The 23,373-nt window shown below is 40.4% G+C and overlaps 1 long non-coding RNA gene across 4 annotated transcripts; it reads right to left on the reverse strand.

Annotated features, from left to right (window-relative positions):
* Window positions 1–1,571: 1,571 nt before the first annotated feature.
* Window positions 1,572–22,752, reverse strand: LOC114895380. Of its 4 annotated transcripts, XR_003793529.1 has the most exons (5): window positions 22,618–22,752; window positions 21,847–21,931; window positions 7,555–7,781; window positions 5,902–6,089; window positions 1,572–2,883 (listed from the first exon to the last, which is right to left on the reverse strand). It is a non-coding gene; the product is annotated as an uncharacterized LOC114895380 (long non-coding RNA). The 4 variants fall into 4 exon arrangements; XR_003793528.1 differs by having other exon boundaries at window positions 21,847–22,748; XR_003793531.1 differs by lacking the exons at window positions 21,847–21,931; window positions 22,618–22,752 and adding an exon at window positions 13,486–13,518.
* Between the last annotated feature and the right edge of the window lie 621 nt (window positions 22,753–23,373).

The following is a 23,373-nucleotide window of genomic DNA, read 5'->3' on the forward strand; positions in this document are numbered from 1 at the left end:
GACTTTCTGCTGTATAGAACTTATTAAGTAAAATCATGGTTAAATAATTCACAGTGGGCTTCCCTGGTGGCGCAGCGGTTGAGAGTCCGCCTGCCGATGCAGGGGACGCGGGTTCGTGCCCCGAAGATCCCACGTGCCGCGGAGCGGCTGGGCCCGTGAGCCGTGGCCGCTGAGCCTGCGCGTCCGGAGCCTGTGCTCCGCAACGGGAGAGGCCACAACAGCGCGTGCCGCAAAAAAAATAATAATAATAATAAATAATTCACAGTACATGGCACATTAATTGTAAATAATAATAACAATGTGTGCTAGATGAGGACTGGACTAGAGTATTTTGTATGAGCAGGCTAGTTCCTATCTTATTGAGGAAGAACATTTGAGAAATCCTTCAGCTGTTTATTTTGCATCTGAAACAATGCTCTGTTAGTAAAAGGGCAGTACGTTTGCATGTGTGTCCTACTTGGGCCAACACACATTGACACAGATGAGTTTCACTCTTGAATCTGCTCAGTCTTGTAATTTTCTTCTCACTCACAAAAAGATTTTGACTTGACCATGGTGTTTCCAGGAAATCATTTATAGTAAAAGGGCCTTTTGGGACATCATCTATGCCTTCATCTCCTTTTTGCCAAATTGGAGTCCATTGGAGTGGACTCTTGTAGTGGTAGTGTTTTTCTGCTATGCACATCCTGCAGTGAATTTACATCACACACAGGAAAGATCACCTCTTCCAATCCAACAGCCAGAAGTAAAGAGGAAGTGAAATGAAGTCAATGGATTATTAATGTGAAAAATTAATGTGAAAAATCAAGATGTACAATGTAATTTCATATTAACTCCCTTTTTAAAACTGTATTCTTACATAGCAAAAACCGTAGAAAAAACATACATTCAACGATTCATAGTGGTAAACTCTAGAAAGTGGGACTATAAATGATTTCTTCTTACTATCTCTTTTTTGGTATTTTCAGAAAAGACTCAATATACCTGTGTTTTTTGTATTTTTGTATGATAAGGAAAATAGCACGGTAAAAATTAGGTTTAAAAAACACCTATTGAGCGTAGTACCTGGCAAATTTTAGATACTCAGTAGATGTCCAGTGATGTAATGAATGGTCCACAATCTGGGCAATTCCTGGTGAGCTGACAGTTCAGCTGCCCTGGCATATCGATCATCCTGGCTCCACCACTGAGTGATCTCTCCAAGATAACAAGAGAAAGAGGAAGGAGGAAAAAATGGAGAAGAGAATGGAGGAAAAAGATTCAGGCATGAAGTGCAATAAGGGACAGGTTACATCCCTTGATCATAGCATATTGTACCTGGAACACATGCTATGGAAAATGGACCCCCATTTCTTGGGCACTATGCAGGCATTTCATGGAGAACACAGTCTCCCACACTTCTGCAACTCTCATCATGTAGATGGGGAATTACCCTGACCCATCACAAGTGTAGTTAGTGGCAATGATTTGAATCAAGGCCTCCTAACTCCAGCTCAGGGTTCCTTCTGATAAAGAAGTACATCTATGAAATATATGAGTATATATGCAAACTTACCTTAACTTAGGAGCTCAGAAGGGTGATGGGGAATCAAAACTATCAAGAAGAATCAGAACACTGAAGAAAAAGAAACTTTAAGGCATATTTATGAGCGCCAGTTAAATATATACAACCTTCAGTCAAAAAATATTTATGAAAGGCATGAATGTTTTAGGAGCTACAGGAGAATCAATCCACAAAGATGAAAGAAGTAACTCACCCAGGGCAGAGAGCACCTCATCAGCCCAGACACAACAGAACAAAACAAACAAACAAAAAAAACAACAAAAAAACCCAGAGAGCTATTTAGCAACGATCTGTTGCAGAAGAATCTCCATTGTGCATTTAGGATGTTATTCATTGCTCTGCTGAGTTCTTGTGTTCAAAGAAATAAGGCAAGGTCTATTTCTCTTTCCTAAATCCCTGGATCCTTGCCTTCTACCCACCCCAACCAAACCCCTACACTAAAAGACAGAAATTGGTAGCTGACTACATTATTGACTCAGATCTCCAAAATTGTGCTCCCAAATGCCAAAGGGATGATTTATACGTGCACTGCTGATGCACCCAGAGAACATAGTGTGCAGTCAATGGGAAGGAGAAGAATTGTGCCTCCTACCTTACAATTCTCTACTTAAAGGCAGTCCTTTTTTCAGAATACTTTTTTATTTTTAATTCAGGAACAAGACACTGAATTTTATCCAGGATCTCAATGCACTTCATGGATGTTATCTAGAGGCCAGTATTAGTTTTGTCTGTTCTTTAGACCCTTCTTGTACACAACAGTTTAAATAATAAATAAGAGCTTAACGTGATATGGAGGGTTTACATTTTGACAGAGATAAAGGTCAAAAACAGAGGTGATATTCATTCCTTTCCATTCCAGGCATTAGTTCTCTGGCTGGGGAATGGCTTGGGAAAGGCCATAAGAACTTTGGAAGCCCTTGATCCCACCTTACTGAACCTCCATCTCTCCCCCTGCATGGGCACTGACTGACTCTACAATCTGAGAGACAACTCTAGGCAGTGATTGTAAGAAAATTTTAATCCCCTGGAAATCAACTCATCATAAACATGAGTTAATTGAAATTTAGGTTTTGATCTTCCTTTTATTAATAAGTGATAACATTAATTAAAGTATTATTATCTGCTATTATAAACAGATTTCAAGAATGTGTATTGTCCCAGACAGTAGAAATCTTCACAAATGTAAAAGCCAAAATGGGTGGCATCGATCAGCCGTGGTCCTCTTCCTGATTCCAGGAAACAGGTTCCTCCATCTCAAGGCTCCATCATCTTCAACATGGGGCTCCCCAGGTTAATGGCTCATCTGTGTCTGCACCAGGCTGGTCAACAGGGAAGAGCATGGAAGGGACCATGAGAAATCCTTATGTGCTGGACCAGGAAGTGAGACATATCACTTCTGATCACACTCTGTTGGTTAGAGTTCAGTCACATGACCACACCTTATACAAGGGAAGTTGGGAAATGTAGGCTGTGTGTCCAGGAAGAAGAGGAAACAGGTGAGTCTTATTGCTAGACAGTCTCCATGACAATAGGAAAATAAGTTAACATCAGCACAATAACAACAAAATTGCAGTTTCCAGAGTATACCCTGGAGGCTACAGAAGTGAGACCTAGTCTCTAATAACTACATTTTCAGTCCTACACAAGATCCCTGTGTAGAATAAAGATCTTATAAGGTTTTTTTTTCTCTAAGAAAATTTCATCACCATGATGGGAAAACTCCTAAGAAATTAATACAAAGATGTATTTTAAGGAAGAAAAAAAGTTTCAGCATCAAGAGTTGAAGGAGAAAAAAATCATTGAAATATCCCTAATTACTTTGAAATTTTAATTTACCAAAAGGTACATTCTTCATTCAAGCTAGTTAATTGGGGGGTTACCCTAACCAGTTAATAAGCCATGGTTATTAATAGCGATATTGTAGTATTCATTATACTAATGAATTCCTATTTACATATAGTCCACCTGAGATTAAATAGAAGCTGAGGGAAAGGAAGGAAGGAAGGAAGGAAGAAAGAAAGGAAGGAAGGAAGGAAGGAAGGAAGGAAGGAAGGAAGGAAAAGGGAGAGAGAGAGAAAGGAAGTGAGGAGGGAGGAAGGGAGGGAGAGAAAAAAGGAAAGGAAGGGAAAGAAGTAGTTCCCCTCTGTGTCGGTGTTTTCTCCATCATTTGTTCACTGGACAACTACACTTGGCTTTGAAAATCAGTCTCCCCTGCTCTAATTGCAATGACAAAAAGTAGCTCTGAGTGAAGAAACCCAAAAGTATTTGAAACCAGGTTACAACTCCCCTCAGTAATTTGGTTCTATAAGAAAATATACATGCCAACAAATTATCTTTCACTCCTGCAAGAAGAGATCCAGTTCTTTTGGGAATCTGAATTTATTTCAAGAGTGGGATGGGAAGGAAAGCACTCATTTAACCAGTTTCTAAAACAGATTTCATGACTATAAGCTTGAAAAAAGTCTCTGGCAGAAAAACACCTTAACTCTAATCGAAGCTAAACTGATGTTCTTGATGTTGGAGGGGTGCAGAGTGAAAGACGAACGGGTTGTGCTCCAGTGTCACGCATGTCTGTGAAAAACCAAATAGTCATACTAACTTGTCCTCTTCAATCTGAGCCATCATCCAAGAAATGCAAATACTGAGGCTCAGTCTCCCTATCAGTATCAACTGATATTGATTAGAGTAAATGAAATAAATGCACTCAAACATCACTCATGGAAATACAATTTGGAAGGTAGTTTTTTTGGAAATTTTGTCAAGGTTAGATGCATTCATATTTTTCAAACCAATGATTGAATTTCTAACCTCATTTCAAAGGAAATGCTCTTAATTTCGGGGGAAGAAGTCATATATAAGATGTTTGTTGGGCTTCCCTGGTGGCGCAGTGGTTGAGAGTCCGCCTGCCGATGCAGGGGACACGGGTTCGTGCCCCGGTCCGGGAAGATCCCACATGCCGCGGAGCGGCTGGGCCCGTGAGCCTGCGCGTCCGGAGCCTGTGCTCTGCAACGGGAGAGGCCACAACAGTGAGAGGCCCGCGTACCGCAAAAAAAAAAAAAAACAGAAGATGTTTGTTGCAAAGCTATTTATGACAGCAAATGCCAACAATGGGATAGTTTCAATCAATTTGGCATATAGACTATAATGAAGATATTTGAAATTATGCTGTAGTTTTGGTCCTATGCAACTTATTACCCGTCATGAATCAGTAAACTTGTAATTACTGAATATTTAGAGCTCTTAGTGTCAAAGAAATTGAGACCTCAGTCTTTAGCTTTAAATGAATACTTTAGTTTGTGCTTTCTGAGCGGCTAGAATATTGTATTCCTGTTTCTAAGTTTGGGGCATTTTAATGGCATTATATTTGGGAATGAATGGAAATTGAATGCCAGGGTCACTTTGAAAATGACGTCATTTTACAAAAACTTGGAGACAGGCTTAAAAGATAATGTTAAGTGAAAAAGCAGGAAAGGAAAATTGTTGGTAGAGTCTGGTAACAAAAAAATGAAACAGGAATGAACATTTTGAAATAGAAAAAAATCCTATTTTTTTTCCACGTTCCTTCATCTTTTCAAAATTTCTTCAAAAAAAATGAACATTTTCTTTGAGAAAAAAGAAAAGATATATTATATGTATAGCTTAAAAAAAAAATTACCTCTTAGGTCTGTACCTTCCCATACCTTGACTGCAGCTCTCAAATTGTAACAATCATGTAGGTTACATGAAGCCTGATATTAGCCAGGCGACTGCAATACCTCCTATGAAACTGGGCGGGCCTCATTCCCAGAAGCACTGTGAGCCCTAGGAGGGACAGGATGTCCATGTAGCCAATCAAGTGTCTCAGGTCCACAACCACTTCATATGGAGCCAGGATGATGACACTGAGCATCCATTTAGAAAGGAACACAAGCAAGAATTCCATTCTTCCTCAACTCTGCAGCTCTCCTTTACCCTGGATCTAGAAATGACTTCTCAGGCTGAGGAAGTATAAGGCGGCAAAAGGACCAGAATCTGCCTCTCCCGCTCCTCTTTCAGGTGACTGTACCACCGATAAAAAGACAAGCTACTAGAAGGCAAGCTGAGTCAGGTCTCGTAGCCAGCAATCTCCTTATTGCTCTTGCGGGCAGAATGAGGTTTTGTTTCTCTTTCGGTGACAGCGACACTGAGCCTATCTTTGTCAGGGCCTTCTGCATCATCCTAAAATGACTCTTTTCTCTTTCTCCTGCATTTAATCATATTCTCTGCCACTAAGCTTTTTAAAAAGCAGTGCTTAGATCCTGTTGAACTGGGCATGAAAGAGTCGCTTTGCTCCCAGGGTTCTGATGGAGGAGACTTACCTTTAAATTGTGAAGAAGCTCAAGGATCCCACTTGCCTGTGATCCCACTTTAGCCTTAAGTCCTGTCTCCTCCCCAGAATTCAGATATAGGGTTGGGCTTGAGGAGGTAATGGTGCAAGTTGACCGTGTCACTTGGTACAATGGTACTTCCTGAGAACCAACTTGGGTGTTCGGTAGCGCATTAGCTGCTGGATTATGACAGTGGAGACATGCTTTAAACAAATTATTCCAATAAGTTACTAACTAATTAACCTCAACTGTCCAGAATGCTATAGGAGTGTCTCACAGGGAGACATACCTCAGCCTAAAGCAGTGATTTTTTTCAACCAGGGACAGTTTTACCCTCCAAGGGGACATTAGGCAATGTCTGAAGACATTTTTGGTTGTCACAACTTGGAGGAAGGTGAGGACAGGAACGAGAGTATTAGTGACCTTCAGTAGGTAAGAGCTAGCATGCTGCTAAACACTCCACAATGTCAATAGTGTCTAGGTTGAAAAAACCCTGTTAATTTTCAAACTTGCCCAGTTTCTGATTCAGGAGGTATGGGGTGAGGCCTGAGAATTGCATTTCTCATAAGCTCCCAGGTGATGCTACTCTCTGTTGGACCAGGAACCACACTTGGAGAACTATTGGTCTGCATTTTCAAAGAAGTCATCCCCAGAAAATGACGTGTAAAGGCCTAGCAAGCATTAGCTGAAGAAAAAGGGAAAGATAAGATTTTGCATGCAGTTTGTGCAAAAATGCAGAAGTAGGAAGTGTTATCATGTTCAAGTAGCTGAAATAAACAAACATGGGGTTGAATGAAGCTGGAGAGGGAGCCAGAGAGAGATTGTGCAGGGCTATTGTAGAAGCATGGTCTTTATTCCATTGAAAGCTATGGAAAGGCACTGAAGAGATTTTTAGCAGGGGGTTGGGGAAACTTGACTGGGCAGTTGGGGTGAAGAGTAAAGTAGAATATGTTGCCTGTAGTTTAATATAATAAAAGAGCATGGCCTTTGGAACCAGACAGTCCTGAATTTCAATTCTAGTTAAGCCTCTTTCCTAGTTATGTGATCAAGGGCCAATTATTTAACTTCCTGTGAGCCTCTGTTTCCTCTCTGTAAAATGGAACCATTCAGACCTACTTCACTAGATTGTTGTGAGAATAAATGAGATCATGTTTGTAAAAGTGTCTGGCACACAGGAAGGCTCAACAAATGTTAATTCTCTTCCATTAATCATCAACGATGAAAGGATCAGGGGCTCCTCCAGAACCTAATTTGCATCTCAAAAAGCACACAGTAAAGCATGATGTCAACAACACAGGTCTGTCCAAAGAGTGCTTGTATCACCTGTGTGTGCCAAACGTATGTCAGGACCTGCTGCTGGCAAGTTTAAGGGCAAATTAGGCAACCAACAACCGACGCAAAAAGGCTGCAAAGCTAATGCTAGGTTTGCAGATACCATCACAGAACTCAGGCCAAAATTACCTAATTTATTGACATTTGGATACTTCCAGAGGCTCTTTTACCAGGTCCCTTATTGTTTTGTAGCCTGACAATGGGAAGGAGAAACAGTGCTTAAAACCACAATAAATAATAATAATACTCAGCACTTAAATAACCTCCGCTATCTTCAAAGCCATTTACAAACACTCACAAATTAAGACTCACCCAGCCCCAGCCTTGGGAAAGTGTCATTATCTTGGTTTCTTCCATACAGCACAGAGGATGAGCCAGTAGAGTTGCCCAAATTCTGGCCACTTGGCTTGAGAATCAGCTGCTTTAATTCAATCCAGGCATCACTAGTGGGCCCATTCTAGAAGAATCTGGGCATTTCTTTGGATCATAGAGTAGTACAGAATGTTTGATGAGAAGAATAATTCCACTTTACAAGAATCCTTTAAAATAATAAATAAAGAAGGTAGAGGAAATGTGTGGAGGAGATGCGTAGGTTTATGGCATAGATTGTGGTATGGTTTTACTTCATCAAGTTGTAAACATGTGTAGCTTTTTGTATGTCAATCACACACTCAGTGAAGTGATTTTAGATAAAAGAAAAAAATCCCTTGTGAATCTAATTTTGCACAGAAGTACCCAGCACAATCTGAATTAGACTTAACTGGAAGGTTGGCTTTTTGGCCAACAAAGTGCTGTCTCTGAATCCCCAACTCTCTTACTCTACCATCTCCCAGAAAACTGAGTGAATGTCAGGATTTTTGCATGTGTTTGATAATTATATAATTAATAATGATAATATCTCAAAGTTTCCTCATCTGTAAACTAGAGATAATGGACCACAGGGTTCTTGTGAGGACAAAGTATGAAGAATGCCAGGGTGGCAATCAACACAAGAAAGCTTTCCTTATCATTGTTGTGGTTGATACCATTGCCATTATATTTTTATTATTTTCCATATATTTCCCATATGCTGTGTCTTACAGGGTTCATCACAGTCCTCTTGTAAAGGTAAGCAGGTAATATTACCCTCTGTGGAAATGTGGGCTCAGAGAGAGAAAACAGACTCACCTAAAACCACAGAGCTCATCACTGTCAGAAGAGGGAGGAGCCCACGTGCTGTCTTCATATCATCCCTGCTTCATTCATAATTCCTCTCTTCCTTCTTCTGTGCTAAGCACTCCATTCCATTTTCTCCTTCAAATCCTCCACCCACAATATTTAATCTCACTTTTACAGGAAGCTCAGCATCTGAGAAGTTAAGTAAGATGTACGAGGTAGTGCTAATGTGGACCTTAGGATCTGGGTCCAGGTCTATCTGGCCCTAAAACCTGAGCACTTAATCAGTGCAATAGACCAGAAAACATAATCTACAGAAAAAGACTTTTTAAGTCTAGCATGTTTGCATTCTCTCCCTCTACACATTCCAGGCAAAGAATGGCATCTCTTATTTTTGCTCCCGTAACTCCACAGCAACTCTAGACATTTATTGAGCCCCTATTATGTGCCATACACTGTACCCAAGGTCTGTGGAATAACTTCAAGGATCTTGTACTCAAGAAGCTTCACGTCCAGTGGAAAAGGTGAGCATCAGCTCTTACCACTGCTTCTCAGAACCAAGATTCAGAAAGGATCATTCAAAATGGCCATGGCTACAATTCTGGATCTCGGAAATGCCAACCATCCCCACCTTCACCCCTACTCCTGTGCTACCAAGGGCATGATGATTTAGAAACAGAATCAGACAACTGCATAAGATGGTCCTCATTTGTCTCAAGGCATAAGGTATTTGTTCTCAAGGAAGTCCTGTATGCTTATTTCAAAGTGGATTATGTTTTCTAGTCTATTGCACTGATTAAGTGCTCAGGCTTTAGGGCCAGATAGACCTGGACCCAGATCCCAAGGTCCACATTAGCACTACCTTGTACATCTTACTTAACTTCTTAGATGCTGAGCTTCCTGTAAAAGAGAGATTAAATATTGTGGGTGGAGGATTTGAAAGAGAAAATGGAATGGAGTGCTTAGCACAGAACTGGGCACATGGTAGGTCTCCATAGATAGCAGCTGTTGTCATTACTGTTACATTATTATGCTATTGTTGTTATTATTAAACCTCTATTATTTACACAAAAATTGTATTAAATCCGAATGCAAAGTTTGGCAATGATGCTGCTAATATCTCTCCTATAGATAATCTTAGTGCAAACTCACTGGTTATCAATGAAGTCCTTGCAAATAATACAACTATCGGGCTTCCCTGGTGGCACAGTGCTTGAGAGTCCGCCTGCCGATGCAGGGGACACGGGTTCGTCCCCCGGTCCGGGAAGATCCCACATGCCGCGGAGCGGCTGGGCCCATGAGCCATGGCCACTGAGCCTGCACGTCCGGAGCCTGTGCTCCGCAATGGGAGAGGCCGCAACATGAGAGGCCCGCGTACCGCAAAAAAAAAAAATAAAAATAATAATAATAATAATACAACTATCCATGATATAGTTGCAGAGATTAAATTTTTTTAATTCTTTGTGCTTTTTGGCAGCAACTGCAAAGCTCAGAAATAAGGAGCCAACTCAAAGGAACGGAGTTGTTAGAATGAGAGAGAGTGGAAATCCCAGCTCTGCACCTTACTAGTTGTGTGATCTTGGGGAACTCAACTCTTTAAAGACTCTGTTTTCTCTTTTATAAAATGGGGACAATAAGATCAACTTCCCTGGGTTATTGAAGAGCTAATAAAATAATGTGTGGCATTTTCCAAATCCTAATAAAATACCTATGATTAGGTTTTTACTGTTCTTAAAATATGGATAGCTTTAGGTAAAAAGACACTGGAAAATAAATTAATAACTATTTTATAAATATAGTTATGTTGTAGATAAACTCTTTTAAAATAGATAGACAATTGCTGATGGAAAAAATAATGGAAGGGCTGCTTGTAGCAAAAGGGTGGAAAGGAATGCATCATAATTGTTAAATGCCTTTTGTGTGCCATACAAATACCATGATATTAATAGCATGATATTAATTGCATTAATTGATTAATAGATCTAGACAGAACTGGGTTCAAATCTTAGTTCTCCTGTTTCTTGGCTGTGCAGCTTTAGATGGTTACTTAATCTCTCTGAGCTTCCTGATCTATAAATGAGATAACCAATATCATCTACCTCATAATGTTTTGGTGAAAACTTAGTGCATGAAAAGTACTTACACTGTACTTGAGAAATATCAGGCACTACATAAATGTCCCCTTTATTTTGACTCTTATACAAAAAAAGAGGAAAAACAACCTAGTTAAAGTTCTCTATATCTGTCTGTTAAGGGGTAGAATACATTTGTCTCAGGCAGAGTAGCAGTTACAAGGGTAACATCTGAAGATGCTACACTAAGTGAGAGAAGCAGAGGCATGGAACTGAAATCCTCAGTGCCTTTATATCAGAGAACTGCAACAAGGAAAGCAGAATCAAGTCTGGGTCCAACATGAGGGTAGCAAGACACTATACTGCCCGAAATGTCACTGCAAGTAGGGTGATCTTATATCCCAGTCTGCCCAGGCATTACAGTTATCTTTTGATACATAACCAAGCACCCCAAATTTATGTCTTAAAAGAGCATAATTTTGTTCAAGCATTTGCAATCTTGGCAGGGCTCTGCAAAAAGAAAGGAAGGAAGAGGAAGGAGGGAAGGGAGAAAGGAGGGGAGGAAGGAAGGAATGGAGGAAGGAAGGAAGGAAATAAGAAAGAAAGGAGAGAGAGAGGAAGGGAGGAAGGGAGAGAAAGAGAGAGAGGGAGAAAAAAAGAAAAGGGAGGAAGTGAGATAGGGAATAGGTGATAGGTTGAAAGATAGAGATAGATAGATGATAGACAGATAGATGATAGATAAACAGGTAGATAGATAATTGAAAAGTTGCAGAAGGGCAGAACTGGCTTGAACTCAAGAAGAAATTCTGAGGACTACCCCAACTTTGGTGGGCTCCAAAGGAAAGAATTCCTCTAGGGACCAGAGGTTGAAACGTGACCTCTGACATCCCTTCCAGCTCTCAGATTCTGTGACCCTCTCCAAAGAACAGACGTGGTGGTGATTAACATTCCCTTTTTCCCAAGATGGGTGGTGCACGCTTTCATCTTTCAATGTTTATAAATGCCTCTGAAAATGGAATGTGCCACATACATACTAAGAGCTATTATTAATATGGTGCCCAAACACCTCTCTCCACATGATAGTCAAAGAACAAAGCATTAGGGGTGCAAGTAAGCATGTGTGTGCACACACTCCAATTGAGGAATGTTCTTTATTCTCACTCTGCCTTGGGAGAGGCAGGATATTTCACAGAGGCCAGAGATGGAGCAGAATCAGGGACATGCAAGTGTCGAAAGAGAGAATTCGATGACAAGCTTGGAACATAATTGATCAATGCCGTTATCAATGCAGTTTTTATTTCTCCTATTTGCTATAAGACATGAGCTAAGCACAACAGAAAATGTAAAAATGTCATGGATACAAGGTCCTGCACTGGAGGACAGATATGACAAAGACATTGAGTCAGTATCTTCTGAAGTCTACTCTCAGAAGATAGACTTAAAGGCCGGTAGACCAAGTCCCAAATGCAGATAACCCACCAGGACTGAGCAAGGAGAGATCTTGTTTATAGAACACCAGGGGTAGGTCATCTAAAATTTTTGCTGCAATTGCAGAAGCCATGTTTCTAAAACATTTTTGTTCATGAATACTTTAATCCCATGAAAGTTATTAACCCCCTCCCCAGAAAAATACACATGCAAATGAAATCTTGCATGAAGTATGTGTGGAATTCACAAATTTCCAAAAGCTCTGTCTTCCCTGGGCCCTTTTCTGTAGCTCTTGTGTAGCTGTATACTCTAAATTTTGAAATTATCTAACTCTGATCAGATTCAAAGCAGACAACAGATCTCCAACTCTGGATTCTGGGCATCTAGCTCAGTGCCCGGCAAGTCATGCACCTAAGATAAGTGCTTGTTTAATAGATAAACACGGAATTAAAGTATTTAAAAGAGCAATGAATCCTCCTTTAGCTGTATCTCTAAAGGTCTTTTTTATTTGTTTTATTTTGGGGTTGTTTTTTAATACTTCTCAGGCATTTGACCACCATAGGCTAGCAAGCCAAGAACAAATAAATGAATAAGTGAATCACCCAGAATTATTTCAAGAACAAAGGAAGGTTGAAACATTTGCTCTCTTACCCCCAACACAGGATGCAAACTCTGTCTTGAAGAGCTCTAAGGAACTATGTGTAAACTGCAAAATTCACACCTAACATGGCAAAATTGAAGAAGTCTGTTTTCAGAAATCCCAGAAAAATAGCAAAGCAGAACGTAAGTCAAGCCCTTGATCTATCTGAGCAGAATCAGCCACGGTAGACTTCTTAAACTTTCAAAGGTTCCTCCATCGTGAAGAAATGGGAGTAGGTCGCGCTTAAATTCACCACCGGCTGTAAATGTTGCCAGGATAAACCCTTCAACAAGACAAGCGCCCCTGGCAACCATTCACTGGAAGAAATGGATCCTATCACTCAAGCAAGGTCCTCATTTACAAAAGTCAAGATGGCCAGAGAAAGAGAGGCAAAGACGAGAGTAAACGATTGAGGGTAGCAGGGCGAGAGGGACAGAGGAAGCCTTCAGGTCAAGTCTTCTGGCTTCCTCTCTCTCTAAAGTAGTCATCCCCCTTCAAGAGGTAAATAAAATAACACCATATGGGTATGACATTATGCAAATGAGGAGTCAGAGAGAAGACACCCTAATAGCTACTGAGAGCCAGATACCCAGATGGGAAGCTGTGCGGTGTCTCATCTCCGGGGGCCCTCACTCCGTGCCCAGCACCTTTGCATGCTGGTCCAGGGCTTCAAGCCTTGAGGGCTTCCAACTTCCGGCCACCTTGAGGGGCTTTTTAGTAAAGTGCCACGAAGATAAAATTAGAAACCGGGCTTCCTTTTTTTTCCCCGTCACTCTATTAGTTACACATAAATCAGCATCAACTGAGAAACACGCCCTCCCAATTTTCAATGACAGACACAAGAGTAGGCTGGGTTTTAGCCACTACCTCCAGGCTGCCTCTCAGATCCTCTCCACCTGCCACCCCCAAAACAAAAGAAAACCATGCCCCTCACCCCAGCATTCTCACCATTTCATCTGTTCCCTCTTCTTTCTAAATGTGTGACCCGTGGAAAATAGCTCAAGTTCTTTGACCCTCATCTGTGAAATGAGAATTAAAAAAATCTGTCCACTACAGGTACACAAAAAAGATGATCAACATCGCTAATCATCAGAGAAATGCAAATCAAAACCACAACGCGATATCGCCTCACACCTGTCAGAATGGCTATCATCAAAAAGAACACAAATAACAAATTGTTGGCGAGGAAGTGGAGAAAAGGGAACCCTTGTGCACTGTTGATGGGAATGTAAATTGGTGCATCCACTGTGGAAAACATTATGGAGGTTTCTCAAAAAACTGAAAATAGAACAACCCAGCAATTCCACTCCTGGGTATGTATCTGAAAAAAACAAAAACACTAATTGAAAAGATACATGCACCCCAATATTCATAGCAGCATTATTTACAATTGCCAAGATACGGAAGCAATCGAAGCGTCCATCAACAGAGGAACGGATAAAGATGTAGTGTATATATACAGTGGAATGCTATTCAACCATAAAAAGAATGAAAATTTGCCATTTGCAACTTGGATGGACTTGGAGAGTATTATGCTAAGTGAAATAAATCAGAGAAAGACAAATGCTGTATGATATCACTTATACGTGGAAGCTAAATAATACAACAAACTAGTGAATATAAGAAAAAAGAAGCAGACTCACAGATATAGAGAAGAAACTAGTGGTTACCAGTGGGGAGAGGGAAGGGGCGAGGGGCAAGATAGGGGTAGGGAATTAAGAGGTACAAACTATTATGTACAAAATAAGCTACAACACGGAGAATATAGTCAATATTTTATAGTGACTATAAATGGTGTATAACCTTTCAAAATTGTGAATCACTGTATTGTACACCTGTAACATATAATACTGTATAGCAACTATACTTCAATAAAAGAAAAATATTCTTAAAAAGGCTGTCCACCTGCAGAGTTGCCCTTATAACTGGGTGAGGTTTGGCAGCAAGCTGGTCACCCACTGCTTAGTGAAGATCGTTGTATGCAAATCATCATGAGTCCAGTTGGTTTATAACCCCAAATTCGGCCTCAAATATGATCCCCAAGGGCAAGGTCTTGTCACTCACTATAGGGGCTTTCAGTCTTGCAGGTGATCAAAAAATGCTGCAGATGCCAGAGATGGGAATAAAAGATTCATTGATCCTTTTCTTTCCTCAAGGCTGCTTTTTGTGCCATTTATGTTTATTGAGAGAAGAAAATGAGGGCAGAAGTTTCATAAGGGTTGTGTTTTTGTTGGTCATTTTGTTGGTTTTTTGTAAGGGTCAAGGCTTGGTTCATTTGTATGTGATTTACATTTGCTTTTTGGAGACCGTAATTTTGTTAAGTTAACCTGAGATGGAGCATGGTGAATCATGGAACCCGCAGCCTCTATGCAAAGCCTGCCTCTGACAGGTGAGGTCTGCAGGACGTCCTGCTCAGCTTCCTCAAGTGTGACCACACTCAGGAGATGCTCCTTTGTGAATGTTACTAGATGAATGTTATTGTTCTGCTGTAAAGTTTAGAAGTGTATTTTAAATAATTATTGATAAGTATTGATACCTGCTTTCCACTTAATGTAGAAAGAGCGACTTTTCTTCTGTCATATTTCTATTTAGGTTTTTAAAAAGTTACTCTAAAGAAAATATAAAATGAACAGTAATACAGATGGTATCCAACTGAGTCAAAAATCTTGATCTGGTTCTCCAATGATAATTTGTATTTGAGAAACCATGGGTGAGTAGAGAAAACTTTGAAGAAAAGAAAAGCTATCTGGGCTCCAGTTCTAGCTCTAGTGATTTTTCTGTGAAAATGTAGGCATACCATATTACATCTCAGTTCACAGATTTTCCAGTCAGTGACAGTGAGGATGATGCTACATAATGGGAGATAACTTCTTCTCTCTCCTTCATTCCACTCATGAAAAGCATCCTTATTCTTTAAGAGTTACCCTACCCAACGACTCTTTGTTCAAAAAATGTATTAACTTACTTATTGTGGTAATCATTTTGTAATGTACACATATATCAAACCATTATACCTTAAAATTATGCAATGTTATATCTCAACTTTATCTCAGTACAGCTGGAAAATAATTGTTTAAACATTTTAAAATACACACACACACACAGTAAGGGGTTGAATGACGAAATGAAAGACTTGCTTTTCCAAGAAAAGCATACCATCAAGTTTCCAGAAAAGAGGAATTTGTTGGAAACCCATCACCCTCTGTTGTAACATCAGTCTCGATCAGAACAATATCAGTTTTTATCGAGGAGCTGCCATTTAGAGCAGAGATCTGTAAACTACAGCCCATGGGCCACATCTGGCCAACCACCTGTTTTTGTAAGCAAATTGTTATTGGAACACAGCCACATTTGTTCAGTTACATATTTTCTATGGGTGCCTTCAGGCTACAATGGCTGAAGCCTGACTCAACTAATACAATAGACAATATAACTGGCTTGCAAGGCAGGAATCAGTCACCTCCAGCCGGTGAATTCCTCCTAAAAGAAGAAAGCTGAAGGGTCAGTAATGAGGGGTAGTTTATTCAGTGCACGCCTCCTCATTTTGCCTGTTTGACATTCATGAACCAATGAGGTCAGAGAGAATATTACAGCTGGTATGGGAGCAAGATATATCATAGGACCTACCCCCATTCATCAGAAAATAAATCCCCACTTGTAAATGTTTTCCTAATTCCATCAAGATCACAAAAGATTACTAATACTACAGATCAATGTTATTAAAAATGATATTTAACTCAGTAAATTGCATGAATGATCAGTAATGCTGAAAACCAATATCTTAAGCCCTCAAAGGACCTGCAGTTTGACTTCTGAGTCTAAAAGAGGCATTAAGTCTACACTTAACAGCCAGTGAGCCCAGGGAGGGGATGAGAAGGTAAGGAAACTGGAGATTCGTGAATAAGACTCTGAGTAAGTGAAAAAGAAGACTCTTTGACTCTTCTTAAGTCTTTGAGGTTGCATTCATTGGGAGATTGCATTATTGGTCAAGAGATATTCACTCTCCTTGCTCCAACACCATGGACAGGGCATAATTCCCAGCCTCCATGACTGGGCTTGGCCATGTGACTTGCTTTGGCCAGTGGGCTGCAGGTGGGAAATGATAGGAGGTCAGTTTCAAGCTTTGTGCATTTCTAATCTATCTCTCCCACTCCTGTATTCTCCGTGAGAAGTGGATGTCCAAGTGTCTGCTGCTGCTTCAGCCTGGGTCCAGGAGTGAGAGCCACGTAGAGTACTTCTGAACCTGAAGTGCAGACAAGACCCAGTCCACTGACCGAACCTGACCAGCAGACCCATAAGCAAGAAATAAATCTAGTAGTGAGAGGCCACTGATATTGGGGGTTATTTGTTGCTACAGTAAATCTGACTAACACAGTTCACTTCTTTGCCAATGAGGCTGTGGAAATGGTACGTTTATTATCAGATTTGTAAATTAAACACTTATGAAAGCTTGAACAGTAACTAAATGCCCATTATTTCATTTTGCACATAAGGAAGCTGAGATCGGAGAGTGAGTTGCCCAAAGGCTCTAACAAGTCAGTGGCAGAGCAAAGAGAAGAGGATTCCTGCCTTGTAATACCTAATTCTTACCCTGGAAGTTTGAGGATCTGAAAGATCTGGTTTAAAACCCCACCTCTGCAAAGAACTAGTGCATGCCCTTGAGAAAATCATTAAATCTCTCTAAGTCTTGGGTTTTCCATCTGTAATATGGAGATAACACTACTACTACTTCAAAAGATAGCTCTAGAATTAAATTAACACAGATAATCAAAGAACATGGTACAACATGTGGGACAATGAAAGCATGCAATAAATATTAGCTATTAATATCATTATTATTATTACTGGATACCCAAAAGATGGTCATTTGCCCTACTTTTTGAAAATCAACTTTATTGGGGAAAAATATGCATGCAATAAAATGTACCCCTGTTAAGTACATGGTACAGTTTGGTGAGTTTTAGCAAATTTACACATTCATGCAACCACCATTACTATCACGATATAAAACATGTCCATGACACTAGAAAGTTCCTTTCTAACCGTTTAAAGTCCACCTGTCCCAGCCCCAGTCCCAGGCAACCACTAGTCTGCTTTCCATTAATCTGGAATGTCATTATAAATTATTGTTTCCTGTTCTAGACTTTTATGTAAATGGAATACTGGTATACGTATTTTGTGTCTGAATTCCTCTCCTCAACGTATGTTGAGATTCTTTCATGTTGTCGAGAATATCAATAGTTTATTCTTTTTTATCGTAATATTTACCATTGCACGGGTATATTACCATTTCTTTATCCATTCACTTGTTAACAGGCAGTTGGACTGTTGTTCCATTTGGGGGCTATAATGAATAAAGCCGCTCTGAACATTTGTGTACAAGTCTTTTTGTGGACACACGTTTTAATTTCTCTTGGATAAATATCTAGGAATAGGATGGCTGATTGATGATATGTGAGTGTTGACCTTTATAAGAAATTGTCAAAGACCCCTTCAGAGTGATGATAGTATTTCATGCTTTCACCAGCAATGCGCAATAACTCCAGTTGCTCACATCCTCACTGATACTTGATATTGTCAGTCTTTTTAATTCCAGCCACTTTAATAAGTACATTGGTAACTTATTATGGTTTAAGTTTGCATTTCTCTGATGACAAATTAGGTAGTGTATCTTTTCTGATATTTATTTGCCATCATTATATCTTTTGTGAAGTGTCGGTTCAAAACTTCTACCCATGGAGAGAAAAGGGCAGGTACTTTATTATTATTATTATTATTATTGTTGAGTTGTAAGAGCTCTTTATATTCTCGCTATATATAGTTCCTTATATATATTCATATATATATGGCAAAGGGCTTTTGTTTGATTTTTTATATATATTTTACTTTTATATATATTTATTTTTATGTATATTTATTTTATATATATTTTATTGTATAATGTATGCCATATATATATATATATATATATATATATATATATATATAAAGAGAAAAGAATATTTTTGTCCAATCTGTACATCCAGCCTATTTTAAACATACTAAGGAAATGTCACTCTCCTCCAAGACAATTCTGAAGTTTGATGGCTCTATGTATTAGGAATCTTGGGCTTATGTAGAAAAAAAGACCATTTCTTTATAGCAAGGATTGACAGACTACAGGCAAGGGCCAAACCTGGCCCACAGCTTGTTTTTGTGAATAAAGTTTTATTGGAACACAGCTATACTCATTCGTTTACATACTGACCGTGTCTGCTTTTGTGCTACAAAGGCAGGTTGAATAGTTGTAGCAGAGACCACAGGGCTTTAAAGCCTAAAGCATTTACTATCAGTCCCTTTACTGAAAAAGCTGGTCAACTGTTATTTTATAGCATTGGCCTGTTTGTTCTAATGCAGCTTTTGGATAACAGAAAAGAAATCTGTCACCTCCTTCAAGGATTTAAGACAACTTTTCTGTCTCCCCTTCTTTTCTTCAGGCTTAATAAATATCTCTCACCTTTTCCCAAAATAGGTTTTCAAGCACCAACATCATCTTTGCCTTCCTTCCGCTTGTCAGTTCCTATTAAATTGCCAACCTCAAAGCTATCATAGTCTTCCTTGTGATCAAATCATTACAGGAAATGGGAAAACCATTTACTCCTTTAACTTGGACTGCACAGGTATTTAACAACCTCAACCTATGGCTTCAATTAGAAATGTGGTCAGTTATAACCCCAAGTGTTATTCTACTGAGAGAGATCTCCCCCAAGATTCTTTACTCATTCGCCCATCAGTTCATTCAACAAACCTGTGAAGTGACTCTTGTGTTCAATGCATTGTATAAATGGTTATTTAAATCCAGACGCAAGGTGCTGGATTCATACCTGTTCAATTCTATGAACTATGACTCGCATTCCAGCAGGTCATCTATGGCATGGGCTATTGTTAAGATTATCTGTTATTCTGCAACAAACTGCTCTAAATGCAATGTGTAAATAAAACGGTAACAATTTACATAGTTCATGAATATGCAATTTGGACCAAACTCAACAGAGAAGGCTCATCTCTGTTCTATGTGGCATCGAGTAGGGTCCTCAGGCACCTCTCTCTCCACGTGGTCTCTCCAGCATGGCCAGGGTAGCCATCCAAAAGCCATGTCCTAAGAGACAGCCAGATTGAAGCTGCATCACTGTTTCTAGCCTAGTTTTATAAATGACTTAAGGTCGCTTCTCTCACATTTTATTTGTCAAGGTGGCCATAAATTCCTGCCCCATTTCAAGCCAGAGGGAGAACTAGACTTCACCTCTTGATGGCATGTGAAAGAAGATGTAGACAGGTCTTAAAACTGCCACAGCTACCATCACTTTAATTGGAATGATGGTTCTCAAACCGGGGCCATAAGGAGCTCTGAGAGTCCACGAACTGAATTGAGTTTCTCAGTTGAGTTTCTCCACTGTAAGGACAGAACTTTAACATTTATTCTCCTAACCATCCCTCTCATGAAGTAAATATTTATTTCTGTGTATCTGCGTCCACTTAGGAGGCTCAGAAGCAAAAAAACAAAGCATTCCACTGGCCTGTGTAAAACAGGCTCTTTCAAGTTACTTTTCTCCAGTCTGGAATCTGTGGCCTGGAGCTCAGCCTCAGGAAGACGACCTTGATGTCTTTATGATTAAATTCAAAGAGGAGAATAAATGTTCCTGCTCTCCTTGGGCCTCTGAAAGATGCCATGAAATTTTGCCGATGTACCTGGATAAAAGGAGCTCTTTATAATACGTAAATTTTGCCAGCACTGTCTCCTTAGACATCTTTTCAGGCTGGCAGAGAGGTAATGCATCCTGAGTGCATTTAAAGTGAACTGGGCTTTTCTATTTTTAACTAGCATTATTTTTTTAAATGTTAAATATGAATCCTATTACATTACTCAAGGAAAGGTGGATGGAAGTTTGAAATAGACCCCAGAATTGTTAACTTAGAAGCAGTGAGCGTGCTAAGGGGTACAGGCGCGTGAATTTTGAAATTAATATCCCAGCTCCCATGACATCAGTATGAAACCTGAGGAAATCATGTAACCTCTTTGTGCCTCGGTTTCCCCACTTGTCAAGTAGGAAGAAGCCAATGATAAATACTCACCAATGTTCCAAGTGACTTTCAATAAATGTGGAGGGCAGAAATGCTTTGGGATTAACTTCTACCCTCCGGGCCCCAACAAGGAAAAAGAAAGTGCAAATTAGAGCAAACGTGGGACTTAGAACTAAAAATTCTGCTTCCAAATAGCTTTATGTAACCTCTCTGAGCCTCTGTTTCCTCATCTATAAACTGCAGGTGGCCATCCTTGTATGGCCCATATCCCAAGGCTACTGGGCTAATCAAATGAGATAATGCACGCAGAAGAGCACCATAAACCATAATAGCCTCTGCGTCTGCATCTGTCAATGGCAGTGTTAGAAAAAAAAAAAAAAAAAGATGTGCGAGTTGATCAGGTTCTAAGGTAATAATATTGAGAAAGTGGGAAGAAAGGGCAGAAGTTGGAACTCAGCTGAGCTCTCGCCTTTTGGTCTGAAGCGATAAAACAAAATATCTGGAGCATGCGATGATGTGATTACTGGACATGTATTCTACGAGACAGCAGAAAGGGGAGAGGAGGAAGGGTAGGGCCAACTCACTCGGATGGAGGACCAGCTGTATCCATACCAGGCAATGGTATAAATCCCGTTGCCTGGTTGTGATCCTGAATACAGCACTTCTAAGCTGAAAGACCTTGGCAAGATAATTAAACATTCTGTGGGGCTTCCCTGGTGGCGCAGTGGTTGAGAGTCCGCCTGCCGATGCAGGGGACGCGGGTTCGTGCCCCGGTCCGGGAGGATCCCACGTGCCGCAGAGAGGCTGGGCCCGTGAGCCATGGCCGCTGAGCCTGCGCGTCCGGAGCCTGTGCTCCGCAACGGGAGAGGCCACAGCAGTGAGAGGCCCGCGTACCGCAAAAAAAAAAAAAAAGTTCCGTGCCGCAGTGCTTTCATCCACAGAATTGTGTTGATGATCGTGCGCCTCCGTGGAGCTGTCGTGAAGATTGTATTAGTTACTGCAAGTGCTTAGAACCTGAGTGTTTCCGATGAATGCTCAGTATATGTTATATGTATTCATTCATTTATTCCACTCAATTAACACTTATCTATTGAGTGTTCAATCTGTGCCAATCCCTGTTTTAGGAACTGGGCATATAGTCATGAGTAAAACAAAATCCCTGCCCTCAAGTAGCTTGGAGTGTGTTCTAGAGCATTTCCAGAAAGACAATAGATGAATTCTCATACAGGATGTCAGTTCAGGGCTTACCTGGCAGTCCAGTGGTTAAGACTTCACCTTCCAATGCAGGGAGTTCGGGTTTGATCCCTGGCCGGGGAGCTAAGATCCCACATGCCTCGTGACCAAAAAAACCAAAACATAAAACAGAAGCAATATTGTAATAAATTCAATAAAGACTTTAAAAATGGTCCAATCAAAAAAATCTTTAAAAAAATGTATGTCAGTTCATGATAAATACGATGGATAAAAGTAAGATGGGGTACAGGGGATATGAGATTAAGGGGTTGCAATTTCAGGTAGAGTGGCCAAGGAGACTTCCTTGATCTCTGATATATTGAACACGTAGGCACAGGTACGGTGGGCTGCCCAGATACACCTCAGGATGTAGGCACTCATTCCGCCTACTACCAGGACCTCTAGCTGCCGCTCCAAGACTCAGTCAAAGAGAGCTTTCATCCCAGACCATTTCTCAGAAGGCAGCCTGCATCTATGACTGGCCAACATGGAAGTACAAAAGCCTAACCATTTGTCCTCAGCTGGGACAACTCTGAAGGGCCATCCCAGCTCCCTGTGGGATTGCTGGACATCTCCATTGAAACTGCATCATGGTACAGCTTCTCCCTCTGCCCAGTCTAGCATCCCTCCCCATGTTGCCGTTGTTTCTGAGCTCACTCCCCAGTTAGCCTCCTCCACGCAACCCTCAGAGACCTAGACTCTCTTTCCCAGGAAATCTGACCTATGGCGAAAGCTACGTAACTTGTACAATATCTTTCAGCGTGAAGTGGTGGAGCAAGGATTTACCCCGGGGCTGCCTGCCTCTGTGGTTTGGGGCCTCTCCTGTTATTATCAGCAGTGGTGCACATTCCATTCTGTTCCAGCCAGTGAGGCAGCAGGAAACTTGGAATTTCTTGGAATTTCTGAGCAACCCAGAGCACAGGGTGGGTGTAGCTGTGGATAAGAAAAAGAGACGAGGTGTTAATTTCAAGAGCAGAAGACATTAAATTGAAACCCAATGACGATGAAAGTGCACCAACACATTTTGAAAAGAAACTTGTGATATTTTAGAATTTGACTCATTTTTTGCTATAGATTCCTAGTGCTTTTGTAATAGATGTACAATGGTTTAGTTTATATATTTGAAAAATAAACCTCTTTCCAACTAAGTTCTAGCTTTAGTTTTGTTTTCTATCAAGTCTGTTTTCATACATTTTAGAATGCCATTTATATCTTGGGATAAAGTTACTTTGGGGAGCCCCAAAATGTGAACTTCCTCTTAATCTCAATGACGTACTTATTTTTATATCTGGATGCCTTGAAGGATACCTGCCTTTGGTTCAGCCTGCATCCCAGACACAACAGGTCCAGAAGCTGGCAATATGGTAAGTAGACATCCCAGACTGGGAAAAGGAACATAGAAATTCTTCAGGTGTTGGGAAAGTCTTCCTGAAGCAGTGTCACAAGCCACTGGAGAGGAATCTAGCAGACAAAAGAAAATTAGTCACTGTAGTAAAATCTTATGGAGAACAAAAACCAATTAAAACATCCAGGACCTGAGGA

This window comes from Monodon monoceros, unplaced genomic scaffold (assembly GCF_005190385.1).
Source record: "Monodon monoceros isolate NGI ecotype Baffin Bay Population unplaced genomic scaffold, NGI_Narwhal_1 Super_Scaffold_14, whole genome shotgun sequence".
Classification (NCBI taxonomy): Eukaryota; Metazoa; Chordata; class Mammalia; order Artiodactyla; family Monodontidae; genus Monodon; species Monodon monoceros.